We start from the raw sequence: 16,952 nt of genomic DNA, 5'->3' as shown, positions 1-16,952 counted from the left end.
CTTAAGTAATAGTTTATATATATTTAAAATCTTCAATCTTAAAGGTGTCCTCCCTATCCAATCATTTAAAAAAGATGAACTATCTATATCCAACACTAATTTATCATCCAGACTAGATAATGCTGAACGCAGCTGGAAATACCTAAACCATGAAAGGTTTTCTACATTATGTGATAACTTTGTGAATGACTTAATCTCTCTATCCTTAACTACTTGTGAGATGTAAATAATCCTATTCAAATTCCAAAATGTGTCGGCTGCTATACCATCCAACATCTGTAGGTATATGTTGTGCCAAAGAGGCGTGAATGTGAGTGAACCCTTTACCTTCAGCCATGTTCTAGTAGCGGACCACACTTTCGAAAGTAATTTTATAGTCTCTCTATGACCCCGTTCTTGACTACTCAATAGCCCGGATTCCAAAAGGGTAAATATATTATTATATGAAAAGCTCCCTAAAGTGCACTATTTTTTTTATTCATAACACATCAGTAGCTGGGCAACATTAAAATACCCTTTAAGATAGGGGAGATTTAAACCCCCATATTCCAGTGGTTTGTATAGATGTTCCAATTTTAGCCAGACTCGTTTTCTTCCCCACACTAAATCATTAATTGTTCTTTCCATGAGTTTAAAGTATTTATCTTCTATCCAGGTAGGTGTATTCCTGAGCACATACAGAAATTGTGGTAGTATCACCATTTTAACCAATGAAACTCGGTCAGCTCTGGATAGAGGAAGTCTAAACCAGATTCCTATTTTTGCTCTAGTTTTCATTATCAATGGGATCAAATTAAGTTGGGCAAAATTTTTAACCCTGGACGATATAATCAAGCCCAAGTATTAAAAAGTGTCAACGATGTCCAACTGAGTTACAAGAACCTCCTTCTGGGGTAGAGGGTCTATTGGCATCAAACTGGTATTAGACCACTTTATAAGAAGACCAGACACCTCATCAAATGATTTAACCATTTTAATGATTCTGGTGAGAGTTGTTTCCGTGTGGTCTATAAAAAAAAAGAACATCATCCGCATATAGCAAGATACGGTCTTGCACTCCTAGTATTCCAAATACTTTAACCTGATCATCCTGCCTATGGGCCAGAGCTAGGGGCTCAATGTAGATATCAAATAACAATGGGGATAATGGGCAACCCTGGCACGTACCTCTATTTAGATCGAAACTAGTGGTCAAGATCCTGTTAAGATTTAGTATTGCCGTAGGGGATCTATTTAATAATTTAAGGATATTTATAAATCTTTCCCCAAAGCCCATCCTTGTCAAAATCCTCCAGAGGAAGACCCTGTCAAAGGCCTTAGAGGCATCCAATGACAGGATGGAGCGAGCGGTCCCCCCAGGGGCCTGTATGTTGGCAAAGAGCTGATGCAGATTGTAATGTGTGCCCTTATTTTGAATAAATCCATTCTGATCTGGGTGGACAATGGAGGAAATAACCCAGGAGAACCTTGTGGCAAAAATCCTTGGGAGTAGCTTTACATCTGCATTAAGCAGTGAAATCGGTCTATACAATCCCAGATCTGCGGGGTCCTTACCTTTTTTTGGGATTAATGTTATTACGGCTTCCATCATTGAGTCTGGCAGTTTCCTATCCTCCACCGATTCAGCAAAGACCCCTAAGAGTCTAGGGAGAATAAACTCCTTATATTTGCTGTAGAATTCATATGGGAGTCCGAACCGGGGGTGGAATTCCCTGAACATAGTTTGATTGCCCCCTCAAGTTCCTGAATTGAGAACTCTACCTCAAGTGTTTTCTTTTGGGCCAGAGTAATAGTTGGAAAATAGGGATGAGCGAACCCGAACTGTATAGTTCGGGTTCGTACCAAATTTTGGGGTGTTCGTGACACGGACCCGAACATTTACGTAAAAGTTCGGGTTCGGTGTTCGGCGCTTTCTTGACACTTTTTGAAAGGCTGCAAAGCAGCCAATCAACAAGCATCATACTACTTGCCCCAAAAGGCCATCACAGCCATGCCTACTATTGGCATAGCTGTGATTGGCCATGCAGCATGTGACCCAGCCTCTATTTAAGCTGGAGTCACGTAGCACCGCCCGTCACTCTGCTCTGATCAGTGTAGGGAGAGGATGCAGCTGCTGTTAGGGCGAGATTAGGCAGAGATTTACTCAGCAAAAACACTTAAGGAAGTGATCGATCTACAGCTGTGAATCATTCAACTTCTGCTAGTTAATTGCTCACTGTTTTTAGGCTGCCCAGAGCGTTTTTCTGTCACTTTTTTTCTGGGGTGATTGGCGGCCATTTTGTGTCTTGTGGTGCGCCAGCACAAGCTGCCACCAAGTCCATTTAACCATCAATAGTGTGTTTTTTTTTGTTTTGTTTTTGCTATATCCTACATCAGGGGCTTGGCTGTGCTTGCTATTTTATTGAGGGGTGAAATACAATTGCCAAAGTAGCAATCCCCTAAATCTGGTGTTTTAGCTGTGGCTAGCCAATTGTAATACTGTCTGCTGTCTGGCAAAGGATATATTTTTTTCCTGGGGTGAAATTCAATTGCCAAAATAGCAATACCCTAAATCTGGTGTTGCCAGATCACATAAGTGACACAAAGGGAGGGAAAAGGGAAGGCCCTGTCCAAGGGAGAGGGAAAAGTGGTGACCCCCTAACTCACCTTGAGGCTGGCACCTGACTGCCTTGACGTCCCTAGATGGGTTCCTCACCCGTCCGCCGATCACGTGCCTAAAACCCTGGCTTTCCTTAAGATGAGCCCTAGGTAGTGAATAGGGCGGTGGGAGCACTAGTCCGCACCACTAACACTAAAGGAAAACACCAAAGAGAGGACAGACAATACAGAGAAAACATATAATCCCAGGTGGGCGACCACAGTGGACAACAAAAGCCCAACAGGGATCCGGAGGGTAACACTCTGGAACAACAACCACGTGGGTCAGTATAGAAGTCCAGGCAGGAAGCTCTATATCTGGCAACCAGAGAAGTGGGAGAGGAGAATATAAGGAGGTTGGGAGTGACAGACAAGAAACAGCTGAGGAGAAGAAGCTACGGATCCCTGAGTGAGACAAAAAGGATTGCAAGGCAAACACAGAAAACTATCATTAAGAACCAGCGTGATCTTTAGACATAGAGCGCGCAGCCACCCGCTGCGACTTCCTGACCCCGGGTATAACGGAGTCAGACGTGGCCCTTGACACCCTCGTGACATGTTCCAGCTGTGGCTGGACAAGTTTTTTTAGTGTCCGTTAAAGCATAGTTTTTGTTCTGGGTTGAAATTCAATTCCCAAAATAGCAATACCCTAAATCAGTGGTTTCTGCTGTTGCAGGCCAAGTTAAAATCTGTCCGTAAAAGGGTATATTACACTCAGCGTGCATCTCCAATTGTATTTTTGTTCCGTAAAAGGGTATATTACACAAACTGTTAAATTACAATTGCTGAAAGCATAAGCCTTTAAATTTGCACGCACTATTATGCATCTCACATAGTGTATTTCTGTCCGTAAAAGGGTATATTACATTGAAGGTGCAAATTCAAGTGCTGATAGGGTCATCCTCAATAACTTCACACGCTACCGTGCATCTCGAAGTCTAATTCTGTCCGTAAAAGGAAACCTGTCATCCAGGGCCTAAATACTAGGCCTACAATTTATATTCAGCTAAATCTGTTGTTACTGTTGTGCCTGTATTAGTGTAATACGGTACTTAAATAGATAGTGTTAGGTGCCTGTAAAAAAAGGCCTGAATTTGAATTCAATACATTGGGCCAAATAATTTTTAACTTAGCCCTTTCCCAGCGGTGGAAGACATATAATGCACTGACGCACAACCACTTATGTTTCATGATGATGAGGACATGGGAATACAACCTGAGCATGTCTCTGATGATGACGAAACACAGGTGCCAACTGCTGCGTCTTTCTGCAGTGTGCAGACTGAACAGGAGGTCAGGGAGGAAGACTGGGTGGAAGATGAGGTCATAGACCCCACATGGAATGAAGGTCGTACCATTGACTTTCAGAGTTCGGAGGAAGAGGCAGTGGTGAGACCGAGCCAACAGCGTAGCAAAAGAGGGAGCAGGGGGAAAAGCAGAACACCCGCCGCCAAGAGAGTTCGCCTCCTACTGGCCGGCGCCACCTGGGACCGAGCACCCAAAAGGCAGCTTCAATGAGTTCCCTGGCGTGGCAGTTCTTCAAACAATGTGCTGACGACATGCTGTGCCATCAGAGCCTGAAGCGAGGCATTAACGTTCTGAACCTTAGCACAATCTGCATGCAAAGCATGAACTGCAGTGGAGTAAACACCTTAAAAACAAGGAACTCACTCAGGCTCCCCCTGCTACCTCTTCTGCTGCTGCCGCCTCGGCCACTTCCTCCGCCTCTGGAGGAATGTTGGCACCTGCCGCCCAGCAAACAGAGGATGTACCACTAACACCACCACCTCTGTCACCAAGCATCTCCACCATGTCACACGGCAGCGTTCAGCTTTCCATCTCACAAACATTTGAGAGAAAGCGTAAAATCCCACCTAGCCACCCTTGATCCCTGGCCCTGAATGCCAGCATTTCTAAACTACTGGCCTATGAAATGCTGTCATTCAGGCTGGTGGACACAGACAGCTTCAAACAGCTCATGTCGCTTGCTGTCCCACAGTATGTTGTTCCCAGCCGCCACTACTTCTCCAAGAGAGCCGTGCCCTCCCTGCACAACCAAGTATCCGATAAAATCAAGTATGCACTGCGCAACGCCATTTGTGGCAAGGTCCACCTAACCATAGATACGTGGACCAGTAAGCGTGGTCAGGTATGCTATATCTCCCTAACTGCACACTGGAGAAATGTAGTGGCGGCTGAGCCCCAGGCGGTGAGCTCTTTGGTGCACGTCCTTCCGTCGCCAAGGATCGCAGGGCAACATTCTTTGCCTCCTGTTGCCGCCTCCTCCTACTCGGCTTCCTCCTCCTCTTCTTCCACCTGCTCATCCAGTCAGCCACACACCTTCACCACCAACTTCAGCACAGCCCGGGGTAAACGTCAGCAGCCCATTCTGAAACTCATATGTTTGGGGGACAAGCCCCACAACGCGCAGGAGTTGTGGCGGGGTATTGAACAACAGACCGATGAGTGGTTGCTGCCGGTGAGCCTCAAGCCCGGCCTGGTGGTGTGCGATAATTGGCGAAATCTCATCGCAGCTCTGGGACTAGCCGGTTTGACGCACATCGCTTGCCTGGCGCATGTGCTGAATTTGGTAGTGCAGAAGTTCATTCACAATTACCCCGACATGTCAGAGCTGCTGCATAAAGTGCGGGCCGTCTGTGCGCGCTTCCGGCGTTAACATCATGCCGCTGCTCACCTGTCTGCGCTACAGCGTAACTTCGGCCTTCCCGCTCACCGCCTCATTAGCGACGTGCCCACCAGGTGGAACTCCACCTTGCACATGCTGGACAGACTGTGCGAGCAGCAGCAGGCCATAGTGAAGCTTCAGCTGCAGCACGCACAGGTCAGTCGCACTGCGGAACAGCACCACTTCACCACCAATGACTGGGACTCCATGCGAGACCTGTGTGCCCTGTTGTGCTGTTTCAAGTACTCCACCAACATGGCCAGTGGCGATGACGCCGTTATCGGCATTACAATACCACTTCTATGTCTCCTTGAGAAAACACTTAGGGCGATGATGGAAGAGGAGGTGGCCCAGGAGGAGGAGGAGGAAAAGGGGTCATTTTTAGCACTTTCAGGCCAGTCTCTTCGAAGTGACTCAGAGGGAGGTTTTTTGCAACAGCAGAGGCCAGGTACAAATGTGGCCAGCCAGGGCGCACTACTGGAGGAGGAAATGGAGGAGGATGAAGCATGTTCACAGCTGGGTGGCACCCAACGCAGCTCGGGCCCATCACTGGTGCGTGGCTGGGGGGAAACGCAGGACAATGACGATACGCCTCCCACAGAGGACAGCTTGTCCTTACCTCTGGGCAGCCTGGCACACATGAGCGACTACATGCTGCAGTGCCTGCGCAACGACAGCAGAGTTGCCCACATTTTAACGTGTGCGGACTACTGGGTTGCCACCCTGCTGGATCCCCGGTACAAAGACAATGTTCCCACCTTACTTCCTGCACTGGAGCGTGATAGGAAGATGCGCGAATACAAGCACACATTGGTAGACGCGCTACTGAGAGCATTCCCAAATGTCACAGGGGAACAAGTGGAAGCCCAAGGCGAAGGCAGAGGAGGAGCAAGAGGTCACCAAGGCAGCTGTGTCACGGCCAGCTCCTCTGAGGGCAGGGTTAGCATGGCAGAGATGTTGAAAAGTTTTGTCAACACGCCACAGCTAACTGCAGCACTACCTGATACGGAACGTGTTAGCAGGAGGCAACATTTCACTAACATGGTGGAACAGTACGTGTGCACACCCCTCCACGTACTGACTGATGGTTCGGCCCCATTCAACTTCTGGGTCTCCAAATTGTCCACGTGGCCAGAGCTAGCCTTTTATGCCTTGGAGGTGCTGGCCTGCCCGGCGGCCAGCGTTTTGTCTGAACGTGTATTCAGTACGGCAGGGGGCGTCATTACAGACAAACGCAGCCGTCTGTCTACAGCCAATGTGGACAAGCTGACATTCATAAAAATGAACCAGGCATGGATCCCACAGGACCTGTCCATCCCTTGTGCAGATTAGACATTAACTACCTCCCCTTAACCATATATTATTGTACTCCAGGGCACTTCCTCATTCAATCCTATTTTTATTTTCATTTTACCATTATATTGCGGGGCAACCCAAAGTTGAATGAACCTCTCCTCTGTCTGGGTGCCGGGGCCTAAAAATATCTGACAGTGGCCTGTTCCAGTGTTGGGTGACATGAAGCCTGATTCTCTGCTATGACATGAAGCCTGATTCTCTGCTATGGGACCTCTCTCCTCTGTATGGGTGCCGGGGCCTAAAAATATCTGACAATGGCCTGTTCCAGTGGTGGGTGACATGAAGCATGATTCTCTGCTATGACATGAAGCCTGATTCTCTGCTATGGGACCTCTCTCCTCTGTCTGGGTGCCGGGGCCTAAAAATATCTGACAGTGGCCTGTTCCAGTGTTGGGTGACATGAAGCCTGATTCTCTGCTATGGGAACCCTTTCCTCTGTCTGGGCGCAAGGGCCAAAAGATCTGACAATGGCCTGTTCCAGTGGTGGGTGACGTGAAGCCTGATTCTCTGCAATGGGACCTCTCTCCTCTGTCTGGGTGCCAGGGCCAAAATATCTGACAATGGCCTGTTCCAGTGGTGGGTGACGTGAAGCCTGATTCTCTGCTATGACATGAAGCCTTATTCTCTGCAATGGGACCTCTCTCTACTGTCTGGGTGCCAGGGCCAAAATATCTGACAATGGCCTGTTCCAGTGGTGGGTGACGTGAAGCCTGATTCTCTGCTATGACATGAAGCCTGATTCTCTGCTATGGGACCTCTCTCCTCTGTCTGGGTGTCGGGGCCTAAAAATATCTAACAGTGGCCTGTTCCAGTGTTGGGTGACATGAAGCCCGATTCTCTGCTATGACATGAAGCCTGATTCTCTGCTATGGGACCTCTCTCCTCTGTCTGGGTGCCGGGCCTAAAAATATCTGACAATGGCCTGTTCCAGTGGTGGGTGACATGAAGCCTGATTCTCTGCTATGACATGAAGCCTGATTCTCTGCTATGGGACCTCTCTCCTCTGTCTGGGTGCCGGGGCCTAAAAATATCTGACAGTGGCCTGTTCCAGTGTTGGGTGACATGAAGACTGATTCTCTGCTATGACATGAAGCCTGATTCTCTGCTATGGGACCCCTATCCTCTGTCTGGGTGCAAGGGCCAAAATATCTGACAATGGCCTGTTCCAGTGGTGGGTGATGTGAAGCCTGAATCTCTGCTATGGGACCTCTCTCCTCTGTCTGGGTGCCGGGGCCTAAAAATATCTGACAGTGGCCTGTTCCAGTGTTCAGTGACATGAAGCCTGATTCTCCGCAATGGGACCTCTCTCTTCTGTCTGGGTGCCAGGGCCAAAATATCTGACAATGGCCTGTTCCAGTGGTGGGTGACGTGAAGCCTGACTCTCTGCTATGACATGAAGCCTGATTCTCTGCTATGACATGAAGCCTGATTCTCTGCTATGACATGATGTCACAACCAGACAGCTGAGAAGCTCTGACAGAAGCCTTTCAGAACCTCCTCCTTGTGTTTTCTTTGTTTTGAATTTCAGTTCCTCATCTCGTTAGCCTCTCTCAGCTGTCATGTAGTTGGACTGATTGCATCCCTTTAAATTCCTCCCCATAATGCATTAGTGTGCGGCTTATACAACTTCCTGGAGTGTGTGTGCATGCTGATCCTATTTTCCAGCCTTCTACAAGATAAGTGCTGTACATTTATTTGTGATTTTCTGTTTGCTGGATCCCAGGTGACCCCGACTCCCTCCGTGTCTAGTGTAGGGATCCGGTGGTCGTGTCCCCTCACTATTGTAGGGTGTTCAGGTGGTATATAGTCGAGGTACGTGGATATGCGATCATCCACCATTGGGATTTTCGCATAGGCTGAGCAGTCAGGGAGAGTGCCAGGTCTTATGCAGGGGTCTCCCTTTTGTTCCTTAGTTTTGGATCCAGTGAGTCATATATTCATTTTGCATTATCTTGTTTCCTGTACATCTTCCGTGACACATGAAGCCTGAATCTCTGCTATGGGACCTCTCTCCTCTGTCTGGGTGCCAGGGCCAAAATATCTGACAATGGCCTGTTCCAGTGGTGGGTGACATGAAGCATGATTCTCTGCTATGACATGAAGCCTGATTCTCTGCTATGACATGAAGCCTAAATCTCTGCTATGACATGAAGCCTAAATCTCTGCTATGGGACCTCTCTCCTCTGTCTGGGTGCCAGGGCCAAAATATCTGACAATGGCCTGTTCCAGTGGTGGGTGACGTGAAGCCTGATTCTCTGCTATGACATGAAGCCTGATTCTCTGCTATGACATGAAGCCTGATTCTCTGCTATGACATGAAGCCGGATTCTCTGCTATGACATGAAGCCTGAATCTCTGCTATGGGACCTCTCTCCTCTGTCAGGGTGCCAGGGCCAAAATATCTGACAATGGCCTGTTCCAGTGGTGGGTGACGTGAAGCCTGATTCTCTGCTATGGGACCCCTCTCCTCTGTCTGGGTGCCAGGGCCAAAATATCTGACAATGGCCTGTTCCAGTGGTGGGTGACATGAAGCCTGATTCTCTGCTATGACATGAAGCCTGATTCTCTGCAATGGGACCTCTCTCCTCTGTCTGGGTGCCAGGGCCAAAATATCTGACAATGGCCTGTTCCAGTGGTGGGTGACGTGAAGCCTGATTCTCTGCTATGACATGAAGCCTGAATCTCTGCTATGGGACCTCTCTCCTCTGTCTGGGTGACGGGGCCTAAAAATATCTGACAGTGGCCTGTTCCAGTGTTGAGTGACATGAAGCCTGATTCTCTGCAATGGGACCTCTCTCTTCTGTCTGGGTGCCAGGGCCAAAATATCTGACAATGGCTTGTACCAGTGGTAGGTGACGTGAAGCCTGACTCTGCTATGACATGAAGCCTGATTCTCTGCTATGACATGAAGCCTGATTCTCTGCTATGACATGATGTCACAACCAGACAGCTGAGAAGCTCTGACAGAAGCCTCCTCCTTGAGTTTTCTTTGTTTTGAATTTCAGTTCCTCATCTCGTTAGCCTCTCTCAGCTGTCATGTAGTTGGACTGATTGCATCCCTTTAAATTCCTCCCCATAATGCATTAGTGTGCGGCTTATACAACTTCCTGGAGTGTGTGTGCATGCTGATCCTATTTTCCAGCCTTCTACAAGATAAGTGCTGTACATTTATTTGTGATTTTCTGTTTGCTGGATCCCAGGTGACCCTGACTCCCTCCGTGTCTAGCGTAGGGATCCGGTGGTCGTGTCCCCTCACTATTGTAGGGTGTTCAGGTGGTATATAGTCGAGGTACGTGGATATGCGATCATCCACCATTGGGATTTTCGCATAGGCTGAGCAGTCAGGGAGAGTGCCAGGTCTTATGCAGGGGTCTCCCTTTTGTTCCTTAGTTTTGGATCCAGTGAGTCATATATTCATTTTGCATTATCTTGTTTCCTGTACACCTTCCGTGACACATGAAGCCTGAATCTCTGCTATGGGACCTCTCTCCTCTGTCTGGGTGCCAGGGCCAAAATATCTGACAATGGCCTGTTCCAGTGGTGGGTGACGTAAAGCCTGATTCTCTGCTATGACATGAAGCCTGATTCTCTGCTATGACATGAAGCCTGAATCTCTGCTATGGGACCTCTCTCCTCTGTCTGGGTGCCAGGGCCAAAATATCTGACAATGGCCTGTTCCAGTGGTGGGTGACGTGAAGCCTGATTCTCTGCTATGACATGAAGCCTGATTCTCTGCTATGGGACCTCTCTCCTCTGTCTGGGTGCCGGGGCCTAAAAATATCTGACAGTGGCCTGTTCCAGTGTTGGGTGACATGAAGCGTGATTCTCTGCAATGGGACCTCTCTCCTCTGTCTGGGTGCCAGGGCCAATATATCTGACAATGGCCTGTTCCAGTGGTGGGTGACGTGAAGCCTGATTCTCTGCTATGACATGAAGCCTGATTCTCTGCTATGGGACCTCTCTCCTCTGTCTGGGTGCCAGGGCCAAAATATCTGACAATGGCCTGTTCCAGTGGTGGGTGACATGAAGCCTGATTCTCTGCAATGACATGAAGCCTGATTCTCTGCAATGGGACCTCTCTCCTCTGTCTGGGTGCCGGGGTCTAAATATCTGACAGTGGCCTGTTCCAGTGGTGGGTGACATGAAGCCTGATTCTCTGCTATGGGACCTCTCTCCAATTGATATTGGTTAATTTTTATTTATTTTATTTTTATTTTAATTAATTTCCCTATCCACATTTGTTTGCAGGGGATTTAACTACATTTTTCTGCCTTTTGCAGCCCTCTAGCTCTTTCCTGGGCTGTTTTACAGCCTTTTTAGTGCCGAAAAGTTCGGGTCCCCATTGACTTCAATGGGGTTCGGGTTCGGATCCCGAACCCGAACATTTCCGGGAAGTTCGGCCGAACTTCTCGAACCCGAACATTCAGGTGTTCGCTCAACTCTACTCGTGATATTAATAAGATATTTCTCTCGGTATATAGCCAAGAGTTCCCATACTGTGGGAATATATAGTGTTAGGTGCCTCCATAATGCTGATTATTCTCTTAGCAAAGATGCATATTGTTAATGGAAGATCTGACATTATTTGAAAAGAGGACTAAAACCCTTGGAAAGTTATTTTCCATAGTCTGATTGCCGAGCTGAATATTTTATCATATTATCATATTTTTTTGATTGGTCATAGGAAAACAGAGTCAAGGGATAACAGTTATTTTCCTGTATAATCCGTGTTTTATTGTTATAGCCTGTTTGATAAACAGAAGATCCTAAGTTTCTCTTGGTATACGAGTCTGTTTGTTAAAAGTATGACACTGATTGTCATAAATCACTAAGTCACACTGTGCTGATCAGATAGGGGTGTGTTAGCACCACCGTGTGGTACATTTTAGGTATTATTTTGTAACTTCATCATTTTGTTTTGCAATTGTCTTGATTTTATATCCTTTGTTTTAACGAATTTTTTTTTGCATATACAATTGTCCCTTTGTTTCACTGCTTGAACAAATCAAATTAAGATACTCGATAAAAGAACTTAGAGGCGTGTTTATGTCCGCCAGAAGGATAATATAATTTTTATGTTTTTTTTATCCTCTTTTATATATGAAGATTCTTTTTATATAGAAGATACATGACAGACCACAGATTTTCTATTGGATTAAAATCTGGGCTGTGACTCGGCCATTCCAACACATTTACATGTTTCCCCTTAAACCACTCAAGTGTTGCTTTAGCAGTGTGTTTGGGGTGATTGTCCTGCTGGAAGGTGAACCTCTGTCCTAGCCTCAAATCACGCACAGAGTGGTATAGGTTTTGCCCTGTATTTAGCACCATCCATTTTTCCCTCCACTATGACCAGTTTCCCCAGCATGATGCTGCCATCACCAGTTCTCAATGTGGGGATGGTGTTCTTTGGGTGATGTGTTGGGTTTGCGCCACACATAGCTTTTTCTTTGATAGCTGAAAAATTAAATTTTAGTCTTATCAGACCAGAGCACCTTCCTCCATACATTTTGGGAGTCTCCCACATGCCTTTTCGCAAACTCACAACGAGCCTTAATTTCTTTAGCTGAAAGTAATGATTTTCTTCTGGCCACTCCACCATAAAGCCCAACTCTATGGAGAGTACGGCTTATTGTCGTCCTATGTACAGATACTCCAGTCTCTGCTGTGGAACTCTGCAGCTCCTCTAGGGTTACCTTAGGTATCTGTGCTGCCTCTCTGATTAATGCCCTCCTTGCCCGATCCGTGAGTTTTGATGGGCGGCCGTCTCTTGGCAAGTTTGCTGTTGTGCCATGTTCTTTCAATTTGGTTATGATAGATTTGATGGTGCTCCTAGGGATCATCAAAGATCTGGCTATATTATTTATAACCTAACCCTGACTTATACTTCTCAACAACATTGTCCCTTACTTGTTTGGAGATTTCCTTGGTCTTCATGGCAGTGTTTGGTTAGTGATGCATCTTGCTTAGGTGTTGCATCCTCTGGGGCCTTTTAAAAAAGGTGTGTATATGTAATGACCAATCATGTAACTCTTAGATTGCACGCAGGTGGACATCTTTTCACTATGTGACTTCTGAAGGTAATTGGTTGCACCAGAGCTTTTTATGGGCTTTCTTACAAAGGGGCTGAATACATACGCACATGCCAATTTTCTGTTTTCTATTTCTAAACAATAGTTTTATTTATATATTTTTCTCATTTTACTTCACCAACATACAGGAGACAATACGTGTTTGGAGAGCTCTCACAGCGATCCAAATCACCACTCCAAGCCTCGCGGCCACCTCTGGTAACTCAAAGCAAGGTTCTGTTTTATCTCTCTTTAAAATGGAGTAACTGACGGAATAAAGCCAGTTAGTGACACTGACTACCATGAAAACACATAGGGGTGGTCACTAAAGGGATAAGCATAGAGATTGCTTCTCTCTGTGAGTTTTTTTATGTGAAACAAGAGCCGATTTCTGCTTAAAACATTTCCCACATTCTGAGCATGAAAACGGCCTCTCCCCTGTGTGAACTCTCTGATGTACAACAAGTTCGGATTTCTGCTTAAAACATTCACCGCATTCTGAGCATGAAAATGGCCTCTCCCCAGTGTGAACTCTCTGATGTCTAATAAGATCTGATGTTTGCTTAAAACATTTCCCACATTCTGAGCATGAAAATGGCCTCTCCCCGGTGTGAACTCTCTGATGTATAATAAGAGCCGATTTCTGCTTAAAACATTCACCGCATTCTGAACATGGATATGGCTTCTCTCCTGTGTGAATTCTCTGATGTGTAACAAGATCGTATTTTTTGTTAAAACATTTCCCACATTCTGAACATGAAAATGGCTTCTCCCCGGTGTGAGTTCTCTGATGTATAATAAGAAGTGAATTATTGTTAAAACATTTCCCACATTCTGAGCATGAAAATGGCTTCTCCCCGGTGTGAATTCTCTGATGTCTAATAAGAGCTGATTTATGCTTAAAACATTCACCGCATTCTGAACATAAAAATGGCTTCTCTCCTGTGTGAGTTCTCTGATGTGTAACAAGATCGGATTTACTGTTAAAACATTTCCCACATTCTGAGCATGAAAATGGCTTCTCCCCGGTGTGAACTCTATGATGTCTAATAAGTGCCGATTTCTGCTGAAAACATTTCCCACATTCAGAGCATGAAAATGGCCTCTCCCCGGTGTGAACTCTATGATGTCTAATAAGTGCCGATTTCTGCCTAAAACATTTCCCACATTCTAAACATGAAAATGTATTCACTCTTAGGTGAGCTGTTTGATGTTTAACACCATTTCTGTGACTTATATTCTGTGTTACAGTCTGTGATGAATCAGACAATCGGATCTGTTTAAAAGGATTAAATAATACATTTTTGCTGTGATTGGATGAAGATATATCTTGGATATTGGCATGCTCTTCATATATATCTTGTATGATACCATGATCATCTACTTCAAAATCTGAAGATACCAGATGCTTCTCTAAGTTCCTGATACAGTCATCTGCCAAGAACAAAATACATTTTATTATTGATGAATAATATACCAAAATATTCTATTTAAATTTTATTACATTTCATAAAAAAAAATCCACAGAAAGGTATAGCACAAAATACCAGAATTAACAGACTAAAACAGTGGTGGCCAAAAAGATCACGATCTAATAGTAGACCGAGGGGCATAACTAGGCCAGCTTGGCCCCCACCTTGAGCAACTTCCCTGCAACCTCCACCCAATCAGTCATTTTAAATACATATAAATAAAACATTTCCTAGCGCTGGTAGAGATGTCCCGAACTATTAGCCGGCAAACAGTTCACCGGCAGGCGAACATATGCGATGTTCGGTCCGCCCCCTATACGTCATTATTGAGCAAACGTTGACCCTGTACCTCACAGTCAGCAGACACATTCCAGCCAATCAGCAGCATACCCTCCCTCCCAGACCCTCCCACCTCCTATCAAAAAGCAAGGACAGCATCCATCTTAGATTAATTCGGAAGCTGCGGTGTTAGGCCCCTTTCACACGGGCGAGTTTTCCGCGCGGATGCAATGCGCGAGTTGAACGCATTGCACCCGCACTGAATCAGGACCCATTCATTTGTATGGGGCTATTCACATGAGCGGTGATTTTCACGCATCACTTGTGCGCTGTGTGAAAATCGCAGCAAGCTCTATTTTGTGCGTTTTTCACGCAACGCAGGCCCCATAGAAGTGAATGGGGCTGCGTGAAAATCGCAAGCATCCGCAAGCAAGTGCGGATGCGGTGCGATTTTCACGCACGGTTGCTAGGAGACGATCGGGATGGAGACTCTTCTGTCTTCATCTTAGCTGTGTGCAGGAAAAGGACCTGTGGTGTTGTCACTCTGGTCATCACATGATCCATCACCATGGTAAAAGATCATGTGACAGACCATGTGATGACCGGAGTGACGTCACCACAGGTCCTTTTCCTGCACACAGCTAAGATGAAGACAGAAGAGATCTCGGGCTGCGCGATCAAGTAGATTAAGGTAAAAAAAAAAATATTTTTTAACCCCTCCAGCGCTATTGTACTATGCATTCTGTATTCAGAATGCTATTATGTTATAAGGGAAAATAATACAATCTACAGAACACCGATTCCAAGCCCTAAGGTCTGTAAAGATGTTCGGGTTTGGGTACCAAACATGCAGATTTTTCACACGCACGTGCAAAACGCATTACAATGCTTTGCACTTCCCGCAACACACCCGCACCTTTTCCCGCAATGCCCGTGTGAAAGAGGCCTTAGTGAGAGCAGGGACAGTGCAGCTGCTGCTGATTTAATAGGGAAATCGTTAGCTAGGCCAGTGCTCTGTATCCACTCCAATCCTTTTTTTTTTTTTCACTGCAATCTAATTGCAGTTGCCTGCCAGCGTGTGTCACGCCCACAGCGTGTACTGTGCCCACTACTGCCAGTGCCTAGTGCCACCATTCATATCTGGTGTCACAGTAGCTTGCATTTAAAAAACAACAACAATTTTTACACTGTAATCTAATTGCAGTTGCCTGCCAGCGTGTGTGTCAGGCCCACAGCGTGTACTGTGCCCACTACTGCCAGTGCCCAGTTGCACCAATCATATCTGGTGTCACAGTAGCTTGCACGCATAGTACAACTAATCGGAAAAAAATTCATACACGTACCCTGAACTCGAAAAGTTCTGAGGTCATAGTTGACTGGCTAACACAGGAGACCCAATCTTCTACAGCTTCCACTCGGAACCTTGATGCACCATCCTCGTCCAGCTAAGCTTCGGGCACCTCAAGTTACCACTTGCCGCCTGCCGCCACCACCAACACTAGCACCACAGCATCGGCACCCGGGGTCAGCCAGACAGCACGCCAATCAACGCATGCTGTTGCCACCACCAGAATGCCGTCATTGCAAAGCTCAGCATTGTGGAATTTTTTGTGTGTGTCTGCCTCTGATAACAGCGATGCCATTTGCAACCTGTGCCAAAAGAAACTGAGTCGTGGGAAATCCAACACCCACCTAGGTACAACTGCTTTGCGAAGGCACATGATCGCACATCACAAATGCCTATGGGATCAACACATGATATGTACAAGCAGCACACAAACTTAAAGCTACCATCCTCCTCCTGGTCCAGAATCAACCACTGCTGTCCTCCTGGCCCCCTCTCAAACATCCGCCACCTCTCACCTTATGTAGTACCTGCTCATCTGCCCCCAGTCAGGTGTCCGTCAAGGAAATGTTTGAGCGTAAGAAGCCAATGTCACAGAGTCACCCCCTTGCCCGGCGTCTGACAGCTGGCTTGTCGGAACTCTTAGCCCGCCAGCTTTTACCATACAAGCTGGTGGAGTCTGAGGCCTTCAAAAAATTTGTAGCTATTGGGACACCGCAGTGGAAGGTACCCGGACGGATTATTATTATTATTTTTTCACAAAAGGCAATCCCCAACCTGTACTCTATTGTGGAAAAGGAAGTCATGGCATGTCTGGCACACAGTGTTGGGGCAAGGGTCCATCTGACCACTGATACCTGGTATGCAAAGCACGGTCAGGGCAGGTATATCACGTACACTGCGCATTGGGTAAACCTGCTCACGGCTGCCAAGCATGGAATGCGTGGCTCTGCAGAGGAGTTGGTGACACCACCACGACTTTCAGGCAGGCCTGCAGCCACCTCCTCTACTCCTCCTACTCCATCCTCTTCTCTAACCTCCTCGGCTGAGTCCTCTTCTGCTGTTGCGTCTTGCTCCACATCAACTGCACCCCCCCAGGGGCTATT

General features: G+C 46.6%; 1 protein-coding gene and 1 pseudogene across 1 annotated transcript in view; one reads left to right on the top strand and one right to left on the bottom strand.

Annotated features, from left to right (window-relative positions):
* Nucleotides 1–16,952, top strand: part of LOC122940410 (oocyte zinc finger protein XlCOF7.1-like) — a 195,341-nt gene that overhangs the window by 41,321 nt on the left and 137,068 nt on the right. The gene's annotated exons all lie outside the window — the stretch shown is intronic.
* LOC122940390 overlaps nucleotides 12,580–16,952 on the bottom strand; it is a 1,294,760-nt pseudogene continuing 1,290,387 nt past the window's right edge.

This window comes from Bufo gargarizans, chromosome 6 (assembly GCF_014858855.1).
Source record: "Bufo gargarizans isolate SCDJY-AF-19 chromosome 6, ASM1485885v1, whole genome shotgun sequence".
Lineage (NCBI taxonomy): Eukaryota > Metazoa > Chordata > Amphibia > Anura > Bufonidae > Bufo > Bufo gargarizans.
Note: the sequence above shows the minus strand (reverse complement) of the source record. Positions and strands in the feature narration are given on the sequence as shown.